The following is an 11274-nucleotide window of genomic DNA, read 5'->3' as shown; positions in this document are numbered from 1 at the left end:
TGCAGGCATTTGAGGACTAAAACACCATTTTCCTTTGTTTTTGCAGACGCGTACTTTCGACCATTTTCTTCTCTTCGACCGTGACGGTGCTTTTTGCCCTCAACCTCCTTTTGACCAAGACATCGCCACATTTCCCACAGAGTACCCATGAGCTAACGCCTAGTAAAAAAAGTTATGTAGGATATAACTCCTCAAACCAGAAAACATAAACTTTCAACTAAACATAAATAAACATCATAAACATAATAATCATCGTGCGATATATAAACACAATATAACAGTAACATAATGTGTGTTATAATCACACACATAAATACTAACAAGTCATGTTGATCGGACATGGAATGTAGTCTGCCCTACCTGCGCTGTACTCACACTCGACGTTCCCTTGGTGGCACCTAGTCTAGCCTCGTTGTACTCACACTCAGTCGTTCCCTCGAGAAATCGTTGCCCCACCTGCGCTGTACTCACACTCGGCAGTTCCGTGGTGACATTCTATTATACTGAGTTATACACACCCAAGATAAGTCTTGCAAGTGCTATACTCACATAAGCAGCTAGAATTTGGTAGTACGCCTACTCTATTATGTAAGCATGTCAACTAACTAAAATCCCTAGCACTATCCTCATGCAAGTCAATCTAATGCAACAATTCAAGTCACAAATATATTATGTAATTAAGTAAATAAGAAAAAAAAAGGTTGTACGTATAACACACACCCTATGTGCAGATATAATTACCTTAAGCAATGCGTTGTCTGCTGACTTTCCCAGAACCACTTGATGTGTTACCTCGACGACTACTATAGCTCGTAGACGTCCAATTACACAGCAACAATTTAGAGTAAAGTAAAAATAGGCGTTAGGGTTTTATTTCTAAACCCAAATTATCGAAATAATTTAACTATGCAATTTTAATGAGCATGACATGTAAATTAAAATCATTTTTCACAAAGGTTCGAACAATAGTGTCACATGCACAAACAAGGATGTTTCTAACATAAAGCATGAATTCATATAAATACTTTTTACGTGGAAAATTACCAAAATGCCCTTAATATCATAATTACATAAAAGACTCAATAGTTTTCTAAAGATTATCATATGACAACAAAATTTAACAACCAACTTTCCAAAACCCTAAATAATCACAAAGGCTCATATAAGACCTGAAAAATACTTCTTTTCATTTATAATTTTTTTTTTCTCAATTTCCAAAATAAAACTCAAATAATCCAAAATGAATATACAACCATCCAAAAATTCTAACTAATCATACACAACTGTTCAAAAATCCAAAATAAACTTTTAAAAAATATTTTATAATTTTTGGACAAAATAACTATTTTTCTTAATTAATTTAATAGAAAATCCAATTAATTCAAGAAAAATACATAAACGATTAAAAATAAAATCTAACTATACTGACCGGTTTCTACACCCTACACTATTACAAAACAAAAATTACCTAGGGTTCAACAAAGTAGTATTAATATTTTTCATAATTAAAATATAAAATAAGCCAAATAAATCATCAAAATTACATAAATGATACAAATTAAAAATTAAAAACATAGAGAGCCTTAAAATCTCATTATAAACATACACAAAAATTCTCAGAATTTTTTGAATATTTAATTATTTTTCCACATTTATTTCTTTTAATCACATATTTAAAAGCAAATAATTGAAGAAAATTATCAAACATGATCAAAGATTAAATATAAACATACAAAACCATTCTAAATCATACATATATCATCCAAACATAAACTCATATTTTTCTGAACAATAAAAATAGTTTTCATAATTAATCTCTATTTAAACTTCAATAAATCATATTAATTCAAGGAAAAATCAGAAAAAACCAAACCAGTTGCAAAAGGCTCTAAAATTAATGTTTTAATTTTTAGGATTGAAAATACGTGTTTTGAGACCTTGTTGGAGCTCTGCTGTGGCTCTCCTTCGATTGTCCATCCGGTGCAGGCAGCCTCTTCCCAGCCTCCCCGATGACGTTTGAAGCCCCCCTTTCGATTGTAAAATGATCCTACGACATCCAACACTCCTTCCTGAACAAGAACAGCCTAAGAAAATGGTTGGAAGCCCTCCGTTCGAACTTGTCTCCCTCAAGTCGGGTACATCAGTTTTAATCGTGCTTGGATTGTGATTTTTGTTTCTGTATGGTTTGTCTTCATTTCTGTACGTCCAAGATTATCCTTAGGTCCTTAAGAATCAATATCAAACACCCAGAATTGTCCAGAACACATATAAACTCAAACTTGATGCTATTCACTATTTTTTTTTTAAAAAAAACAAACGATAATGATCAAATTAAACATGTTGTGCTTAGCTTAGAGGGTGCTCCACTCTTTAAGGGATCCGAAAATCGTTTCTTGAATGAAAGAAATAAAAAAAGAATCAATATAGCTGGAAATCTCACTTGCCCGATCCCTCCCCTCAAAAATAGGAAATTTTAGTTCAAATTAAAACAAAAACGATAATGTCCAAAATATTACAATTTTTATGATGCTTAATGATTCGAAATGATCACGAAAATTGCATTTTAAATCTTAAAATTATCAATAAATATAATTTTCTCAATGTTCCATTTTACCAAACCCAAAACAAGGGGTAAAATGGTCATTTCACATAAAATGTAGAATTATTATTCTTTGATCCTTTAATTAATAATAATATTATAATTATCTAATAAAATAAATAAAAATAAACCTATATGATAAAATAAATCCTTAAAATATTATTTCCCATTAATATGCTAATATTAATATGTTGACGCCGCTGTTCGTCAACTTAAAATATAGAGCAATTAAACAATAGGAACCATGGCGCAGATAAATAAGATGACAAAACAACAAGAATTTTACGTGGTTCAGCAGTTAACATTCCCTAGTACACGAGTCCATTTTATTAAGACTTGGAGTTTTCTGGAAGTCCTTAAGGGATGAATTGTCCAGAATTTCTCTCAGTATATCGAAAGATCCGTCCTTTACAAATGTTCACGAACTCTCTATTTATAGAGAGTTTTCAGAGTTCATTCCCACATATTTTGGGAAGATACTTCAGCTTATTAATTAAAATAATGATATTAAATACTATAACTCCTATATACAAGGAAACGTCCCCTGAAGACCAGAGGCGAATAACAGATTTGTTAATATCCCTTTAATGTTGGGATGTTACAACAATAAATATCTTTAAATGCATGGAACGCATTACATCAGATGACCCATTAAATCTTTCGAGGTCGGCAATCAGCATCATGTCGGTTCAGGTCTATAGATAGGTTACGAGCTAATCGCCTTACTTCAAGATTAGCTCGGAGCGGGTAGATACCATCGAGGCTGTTACACTCCAAGATTGTACTCCTGCTGTTGATGCTCATAATCTCATCAAGAAAAAATGCAAGGCCATCGCGTGGGCGAAGCGCCACCATCTCGCGAGGCCCTCGCATGGGCGAAGACCCCCTATCTTGCGAGGCCACCTCGCGCCATCTCGCGAGGTCATCATTCTGCGAGGCCGTCGCGTGGGCGAAGCCCCACCATCTCGCGAGGCCCTCGTATGGGCGAAGCCCCACCTTCTCGCGAGGCCATCTCGCGAGGCCCTCGCATGGGTTAAGCCCCCCTATCTCGCGAGGCCATCGCGTGGACGAAGCCCCACCATCTCGCGAGGCCCTCGCATGGGCGAAGCCCCCTGTCTCGCGAGGCCATCGCGTGGGCGAAGCCCCACCATCTTGCGAGGTCATCATTCCGCGAGGCCGTCGCGTGGACGAAGCCCCTCCATCTCGCGAGGCCCTCGCATGGGCGAAGCCCCACCATCTCGCGAGGCCATCATTCTGCGAGGCCATCGCGTGGGCGGAGCCCCACCATCTCGCGAGGCCATCATCCCGCGAGGCCGTCACGTGGGCGAAGCCCCACCGTATCGCGAGGCCCTTGGGCCACTCTCACTATGCGAGGCCGAGGGAGGATGCGAGGCTGTCAACGGCGCCCCATGCGCGAGGCCGCGCAAGGTCCCGCGCACGCGCCCCTGGAGGTCCATCAGCCCACCGTCTTCTCGGAAGGCCGACACCCCGTAACTTGACACATATGGCCCAAAGGCATCTTGCCTCGCACGCTAAGACGTAGAGCGAGGCCAAGCACTTATCGCCCACGCCCGTGGGTGACCTTAGGGTGCTCCGGGCATCCCATACCAAGGGTCCCGTTCCCTAAACCTTGAGATCCCTATGTTTAGGAGATCCCGTACGAGTCGAATGCGACATATTTGTACGACCAAGTACTAAGTACCGATACCAGGGCCAGTGAAGTTTCTGGGGTAAGGATCATGGTCCGTACGTCTACGGCCATAGGTCAGAGCCGACACCACGACCTCCTGCGCCACTATGCCTGCTGCCACGTATCAGACATGGGCACAGAAAAGTGGTGGAAACGTCTTCCTGACACCTGCTCATGTACGAGATGTACATCCACGACCTCTGAAGCCACTCCCTTGACACAGTACGAATGTACCACTTGGTCCCCTGGACCACTATGTACCTAAGGCCATTAGAGCCTACTATAAAATGAATTCTAAGACCACCTGAAAGGGGGTTGGAAATTTGACTGTAGCAGAGGCATTGGTGTGAATGAAATACTAAGTTTTCCATCATTGTTATATCATTGTTCTTGAGTTATTGTTCAAGTTTTCATAGCTTTCCAACTAGCGATTTCGATTTGATAATTTCTCCAACTTAACTTCGTTGACGAGTTCTCACCGTCAACTGTTTGGCGCCATCTGTGGGAACGTTAGTTTCAAGCTACTGTTCCACCATTGTTTCCGACAAAAAGAAGATGCCAAGACGCTCGAAACGACTGAGGGAGACGTGGGAGGTAGAGGTTCACCTGAACGGAGTCCAGCTGAAGGCTTCCATGAAGGACGCTCCTCCACCCAGGGACGTGGAGCCCCCGAAAGACCCTGAGGTTCACGGAGGAGACAGGGTGGTCTCATCGCCGGCCGCTCCACCTGGAGGGAGTCCTCCCAGAGCACCACCGGTACACGCTGATGAGTTCCCTCCTCCAAAACCGCCGCGGGCACCGAACTCCGGCCGGCAAGACCCGGGCCCTTCTGCCCATAAGCCTGACAAACACCCCCGGGTCCACTCCGTGAGCTCGAGTTCGAAGTTCTGATTTTACGAAGAGGAGATACGTGAGCTCCACCGTAAAAACCAAAGGTTAGAAACTACCTTGGAAAACATGCAAGAGGTCCTTAACGGCCTACTGCAGGGTAAGTCCAGCATAACCTTGCCTAAGGGAAAGGAGAAAGGCAAGGATGGGGTGGAGACCACTGTGCCAGTAGATGATGGAAGAACCCGACATTCAACTAGCAACACCCCCCGCGCGAAGCAACATGATCACCCCGAACCGCCTAAGCAGGCCCAGAAGCCAGCACCGAGAACCAACGCTGCCCCTCGCCATGAGGATGAGGTCACCTCCAAAAGAACACCCCCAGACTTGCCGGAGGAGCTCAATAAGAAGAGGGCGGGCAAAGGGACCACGCCCCCTGTGGCACCTCGAGAAGGCAAGGGAAAAGCAGATCTTAGCCCGTCCACTCTGAGAGACACCCTCAGCAAAAGGAGGCAAGACCTAGACACGGAGATGCGGAGCTTGCGGAGCAAGATTGTCACCGCGTTGGGTGGCCAGGCCTTTGAGGAAGACTTCGACCATGAGTCGCCCTTCGTGCGAGAAATTTAGGCAATCCGACTCCCTGCCAATTTTAAGGAGCCCAATATGACCCCTTACGAAGGGAACACGGATCCAAAATACCACCTGGATGCGTTTAATGATCTGATGAAATTGAGGGGGGTCGGAAGTGGTGCCAGGTGCCATTGCTTCGCTGTTACTCTGAAAGGACCCGCCTACAAATGGTTCAAAAGGCTAAGGCCAGGGTCCATCAGGTTCTGGCAGCAGTTCTCTGACGAGTTCCTCCAACAGCACCATGCCGTGCGGGACTACACGATGCCAGGTACCAGCTTGGACAACGTGAAGCAAGGGGAGAAGGAAAGCCTGAAGAGCTACATTCACCGGTTCAATATGGAGGCCGGAAAAGTGGGGAGCCTAACGCGCCGGGAGTTAAAAATGGCCATTACCGCTGGGGTGCTCCCAGGAAGCAAATTGTGGGACAACATGTTAAAGAGGGAAGTCACTGACCTGGATGACTTCTATGAAAGAGCACAGAAGTACATCCGTGTAGAGGATGGCCACGCAAACCTGAAGGTAGGGAAGGAGGAGCCCCATGCAAAGTCCCCAACTAACGATGGGTCGAATGTAGCAAAGAAGAAAAGGACGTACGATGGGTCGAGGGATGACCAGCAGAGGAAGACCAAGCGAGGGGGTGATCATAGGCCAACAGCCTATACTCATTATACGAACCTCACGGACACCAGGGAGCATATTTACGTCACCAACGAAGATCGAGTGCCCATCAAAAAGCCCCCGCCAATGAGAAAGGATCGGTCTAAAAGGGACCCCAGTAGATACTGCCAATACCACAAGGACATCGGGCACACCACGGCAGAGTGTATCCACTTGAAGGAGGAAATTGAAGAGCTTATCCGCCGGGGGCACTTGGGCCGCTATGTCAGGAGAGAAAGGCAAAGGCCAGAAGGTGAGCCCACAGCACCCCAGGCACAAGAGCGAGCCCCAGAAATACAGGGGGAAGTCCGAACCATTTTTGGAGGTCCATGATTTGGGGGAGACTCTAGGAAGGGGCGAGATAGGTATGCAAGAGAGGCCCGGCGAAGCCCGCCTCCCTGCGTCATGAGTTTAGAACAATGGCCTCCGAAGAGTTTCAAGGGGGAAAACGACTCTATAACATTCACTGAGGAGGACGCACGGGGGGTACACTTTCCCCATAATGATCCGCTGGTGTTAACAGTCCAATTAGCGAATATGCGTGTGCATCGAGTCCTAGTGGACAACGGGAGCTCGGTGGACATCTTATATCGCCCGGCTTTAGAAAAGATGGGACTGGGTATTCGCCACTTGAAGCCTTGCCAGTCGTCCCTATACGGATTTACAGGGGATTCGGTGCAACCCCTTGGGATGATCGAATTGACACTTACCATGGGGGAGCAACCCCGCCAAACTACAGTCATGTCTAACTTTGTTGTAGTAGATTGTGCATCAGCTTTCAACGCGGTATTAGGGAGGCCCTCCCTAAGAGAATTGAAAGCCATGACTTCAATATATCACTTAGTTGTCAAGTTCCCGACTCCAGGAGGGGTCACAAGTATGAAAGGAGAACAGAAGGAGGCAAGGGAGTGTTACAACACCTCACTCCGCACGCCTGCAAAGCCGCGTGAGCCAATGGCCATGGTGGTACATGAGGCGCTATGTATGCCCACGGGGGGTCCGCAGGATCTGGACCCTCGAGTCGTGAAGGAGGTTACGGTGACAGAGGAACCTTTAAGGAAATTAAAGATAGGGAGAAGCTTACAAGGTGACATGAAGGAGGAGTTGATGAAATTTTTGAAGGATAATCTAGACGTATTTGCATGGAGTCATGAGGACATGGTGGGCATAGACCCCAGCGTGATGTGCCACCACCTGAACATCTCCCCAGAAGCAAGGCCCGTCAGGCAAAAAAGGTGGGCTCTAGACCCAACAAGATACGCGGCGTTAAAAGAGGAGGTTGACAAGTTGAAGGCTAACGGTTTCGTCCGTGAGTCTTTCTACCCTGTGTGGGTATCGAACCCAGTACTCGTGCCCAAGCCAAATGGAAAGTGGAGAACTTGCGTCGATTTCACGAATTTGAATAAAGCTTGTCCTAAGGACAACTTCCCACTTCCCAGGATAGATCAGTTAGTAGATGCAACAGCGGGGCATGAGTTACTAAGTTTTATAGATGCCTACTCAAGATACAACCAAATCCCAATGAACCCGGCAGATGAAGAGCACACGTCATTCATTACAGACAAAGGGCTATACTGTTACAAAGTGATGCCCTTCGTGCTCAAGAACGCGGGAGCCACCTATCAAAGGCTGGTGAATAAAATGTTCGCCAATCAGATAGGAAGGAATATGGAGGTGTATGTGGATGACATGCTTGTGAAAACCAAAGTAGCAGCAGAGCTCAACAAAGACCTTGGTGAGATGTTTAACACGCTCAGGAAATACCGGATGAAGTTGAACCCAGCCAAGTGCACCTTCGGGGTATCCTCAGGAAAATTCTTGGGCTTCATGGTCAATTCCAGAGGCATCGAGGCCAATTCTGACAAGATAAAGGCACTCATAGAAATGAGCCTGCCAAAGAACAAGAAGGAGGTGCAGTGCCTGACAGGAAGGGTGGCGACCCTTAATAGGTTCATATCAAGGTCCACCGACAAGTGCCTCCCATTCTTTGACATCCTCAAAGGGAGCAAGAAGTTCGCTTGGGATGAAAGGTGTGAGGAAGCATTTGTCAAGCTAAAAGAGCACCTGGGGAAGCCACCTCTGTTAGCAAAGCCAGAGAAGGGCGAGAAGCTGTACCTGTACTTGGCAGTGTTTGAGCATGCCCTCAGCGCAGCCCTAGTTAAGGGAGAGAAGAAGCAGCAACATTCCGTATACTATATCAGCAAGCGTTTGGTGGACGCGGAGAGCCGGTATCCAGAGATCGAAAAACTGGCCTATGCGCTAGTAGTGGCGTCAAGGAAGTTGAAGCCTTACTTCCATGCACATACAATCGATGTCTTAACAGATAGTCCTTTGAGACAAGTCTTACATAAGCCAGAAACTTCAGGGAGACTGATGAAATGGTCAATTGAGCTAAGTCAGTTTGATATTGTATACACTCCAAGGGCTTCCATCAATGGACAGGTGCTGGCAGATTTTATAGTAGAACTCACCCATCAGTCGAATGAAGGAAGGAATGAAGAAGGAGAGCAGCTTGTTACGGAGGAGGAGCTAGGAGGTTCAGAGGAGTGGAGTTTTCACGTTGATGGGGTGTCAAATGAAGGAGGATCAAGAGTGGGCATCATGATGACAGGGCCCGAGGGACACAGAATGTACTGCGCAATCCGATTTGGGTTTGAGGCCTCCAATAATGAGGCAGAGTACGAGGCGCTCCTGGCTGGCCTGCGCCTAGCCCAGGAACTGAGAGTAACGCGCCTTCATATCTTCAGTGACTCGCAATTGGTAGTATTCCAGGTAAAGGGGGAGTACCAGGCAAGGGGACCAAAGATGGCAGCCTACTTGGAGAAGGTGAAGGGCCATCTGGGACGGTTGGCAACATATGCTATAGAGCAAATCCCCAGAGAGAAGAACACCCATGCCGATGCACTCGCGAAGCTGGCATCTACCAAGGATAGTGATGTCTTGGAATCAATACCCGTAGAGTACTTACCAAAACCCAGTATCGAAAGCGCGGACGTGCACATGATTGGTGTCCCGAGGAAATCATGGACCGAGCCAATCAAGAGGTACCTGGAAGAAGGAACCTTGCCTGCGGATAGAAACGAATCCCGGAGATTGGTGTACAAGGCCGCAAGATACACCCTGGTAGACGGGGTCCTTTACAAAAGAGGATTCTCAATGCCCCTCCTGCGGTGTGTAGAAGAAGATGAGGCATTGACAGTGTTACAGGAGATACACGAGGGAGAATGCGGCAACCACGAGAGCGGACCCTCTACAGCTAGGAAGGCCATGAGACAAGGGTACTACTGGCCCTCCATGGAGAAAGATGCGCATGACTTTGCCACGAAATGCGACAAGTGCCAGAGGCAAGCCAACTACCCTCGGAAACCCCCAAGCGAACTGACCAGCATGACCAGCCCCTGGCCCTTCGCTATTTGGGGGATAGACTTGATCGGTGCTCTTCCTACAGGCAGGGGTGGAGCAAAGTACGCGGTGGTGGCAGTAGATTATTTCACTAAGTGGGTGGAAGCGGAACCCCTTGTGAAAATCACCGCCAAGCACATCACCTCTTTTGTCAACAAATTCATTGTGTGTCGATATGGAGTATCCTACAAGATTATTTCTGACAATGGTACCCAGTTCGAAGGAGGAGCCTTCGATGAATATTGCAAGGAAAGAGGCATAAGGAGGAGTTTCTCCGCGGTGGTGCACCCCCAGGCCAATGGGCAAGTGGAAGCCATAAATAGGGTCCTTAAGAAGAACCTGAAGACAAAGCTGGAAAAAATGAAGGGAGCCTGGGTAGATGAGCTACCAAACGTGCTATGGGCTTACAGGACCACCCCACGCTCGACTACTGGAGAATCCCCATTCTCCCTGGCCTACGGATGCGAGGCCGTGCTACCAGTCGAGATGCGAGTCGAGTCCCACAGGGTACAGGCATATGGAGATGAAGCCAACCGCGTAGCCCTGACCGAACGCTTAGACATGCTGGAGGAGAAGAGAGAAAAAGCCCAAATGAGGGTGGCAGTATTCCAGCAGCGCGCCGCAAGGTACTACAATTCGAGGGTGCGAGAGAGAACTTTCAGAGTTGGTGACCTGGTGCTAAGGAAGGTACTCCCAAACACACGAGACCCAGGCGCGGGAGTGCTGGGGGCGAATTGGGAGGGGCCCTACCAGATTGCTCAGTGCATCCCCCCGAACACTTACAAGCTGGCTCGCATGGACGACACCCTCATACCCCGAGCATGGAACGCGGAGCACCTGAGGAAGTACTACCAGTAAAGCGCCCATGTTCGATGGAAAAGGAACAAGTGTTGCACACGGCCTTAATATGATAGGAAGAAATCAAAGAGGTTACCTAGATAGCCTCCTAAGTAGGTGTGAGTCTTTTATTGTTGTTTTATAAAAAAAAAACTTCGTATGTACCATTGCAACTATTTGTATGAGACCGTTTATTATGAATGTGACGAATGGAACTGCATGTTGTGGGTAAAACTGTTCAACCTCATGTATTATTTTCCTTCACTACGTGGGCATCAGCCAAAGTGCTTGCCGAAATAAATTTCACCAGGCACTTGAGGGGCATGATAGGAGGCGACAGCAGGCAGCTAGCAAAGGGAACCTAAAATGGGCCCTATATCAAAGGATCCTAAAAAGGGACCCCTTGCCCTCCTAAAAACGAGGCCCCTAAAAGGGACCCTCTAAAGGGATCCCTTGCCCGCCTAAAACCGAGGCCCCTAAAAGGGACCCTCTAAAGGGACCCCTTGCCCTCCTAAAAACAAGGCCCCTAAAAGGGACCCTCTACCAAGAAGACCCCTGGCCTTCCTAAAAAAAAAAAAAAAAAAGATGACCCTTTACCAAGAGTATCCTAAAAATAAAAATAAAAGGGCCC

Source organism: Humulus lupulus, chromosome 6 (assembly GCF_963169125.1).
Source record: "Humulus lupulus chromosome 6, drHumLupu1.1, whole genome shotgun sequence".
Classification (NCBI taxonomy): domain Eukaryota; kingdom Viridiplantae; phylum Streptophyta; class Magnoliopsida; order Rosales; family Cannabaceae; genus Humulus; species Humulus lupulus.
This window is presented reverse-complemented; position numbering follows the sequence as displayed.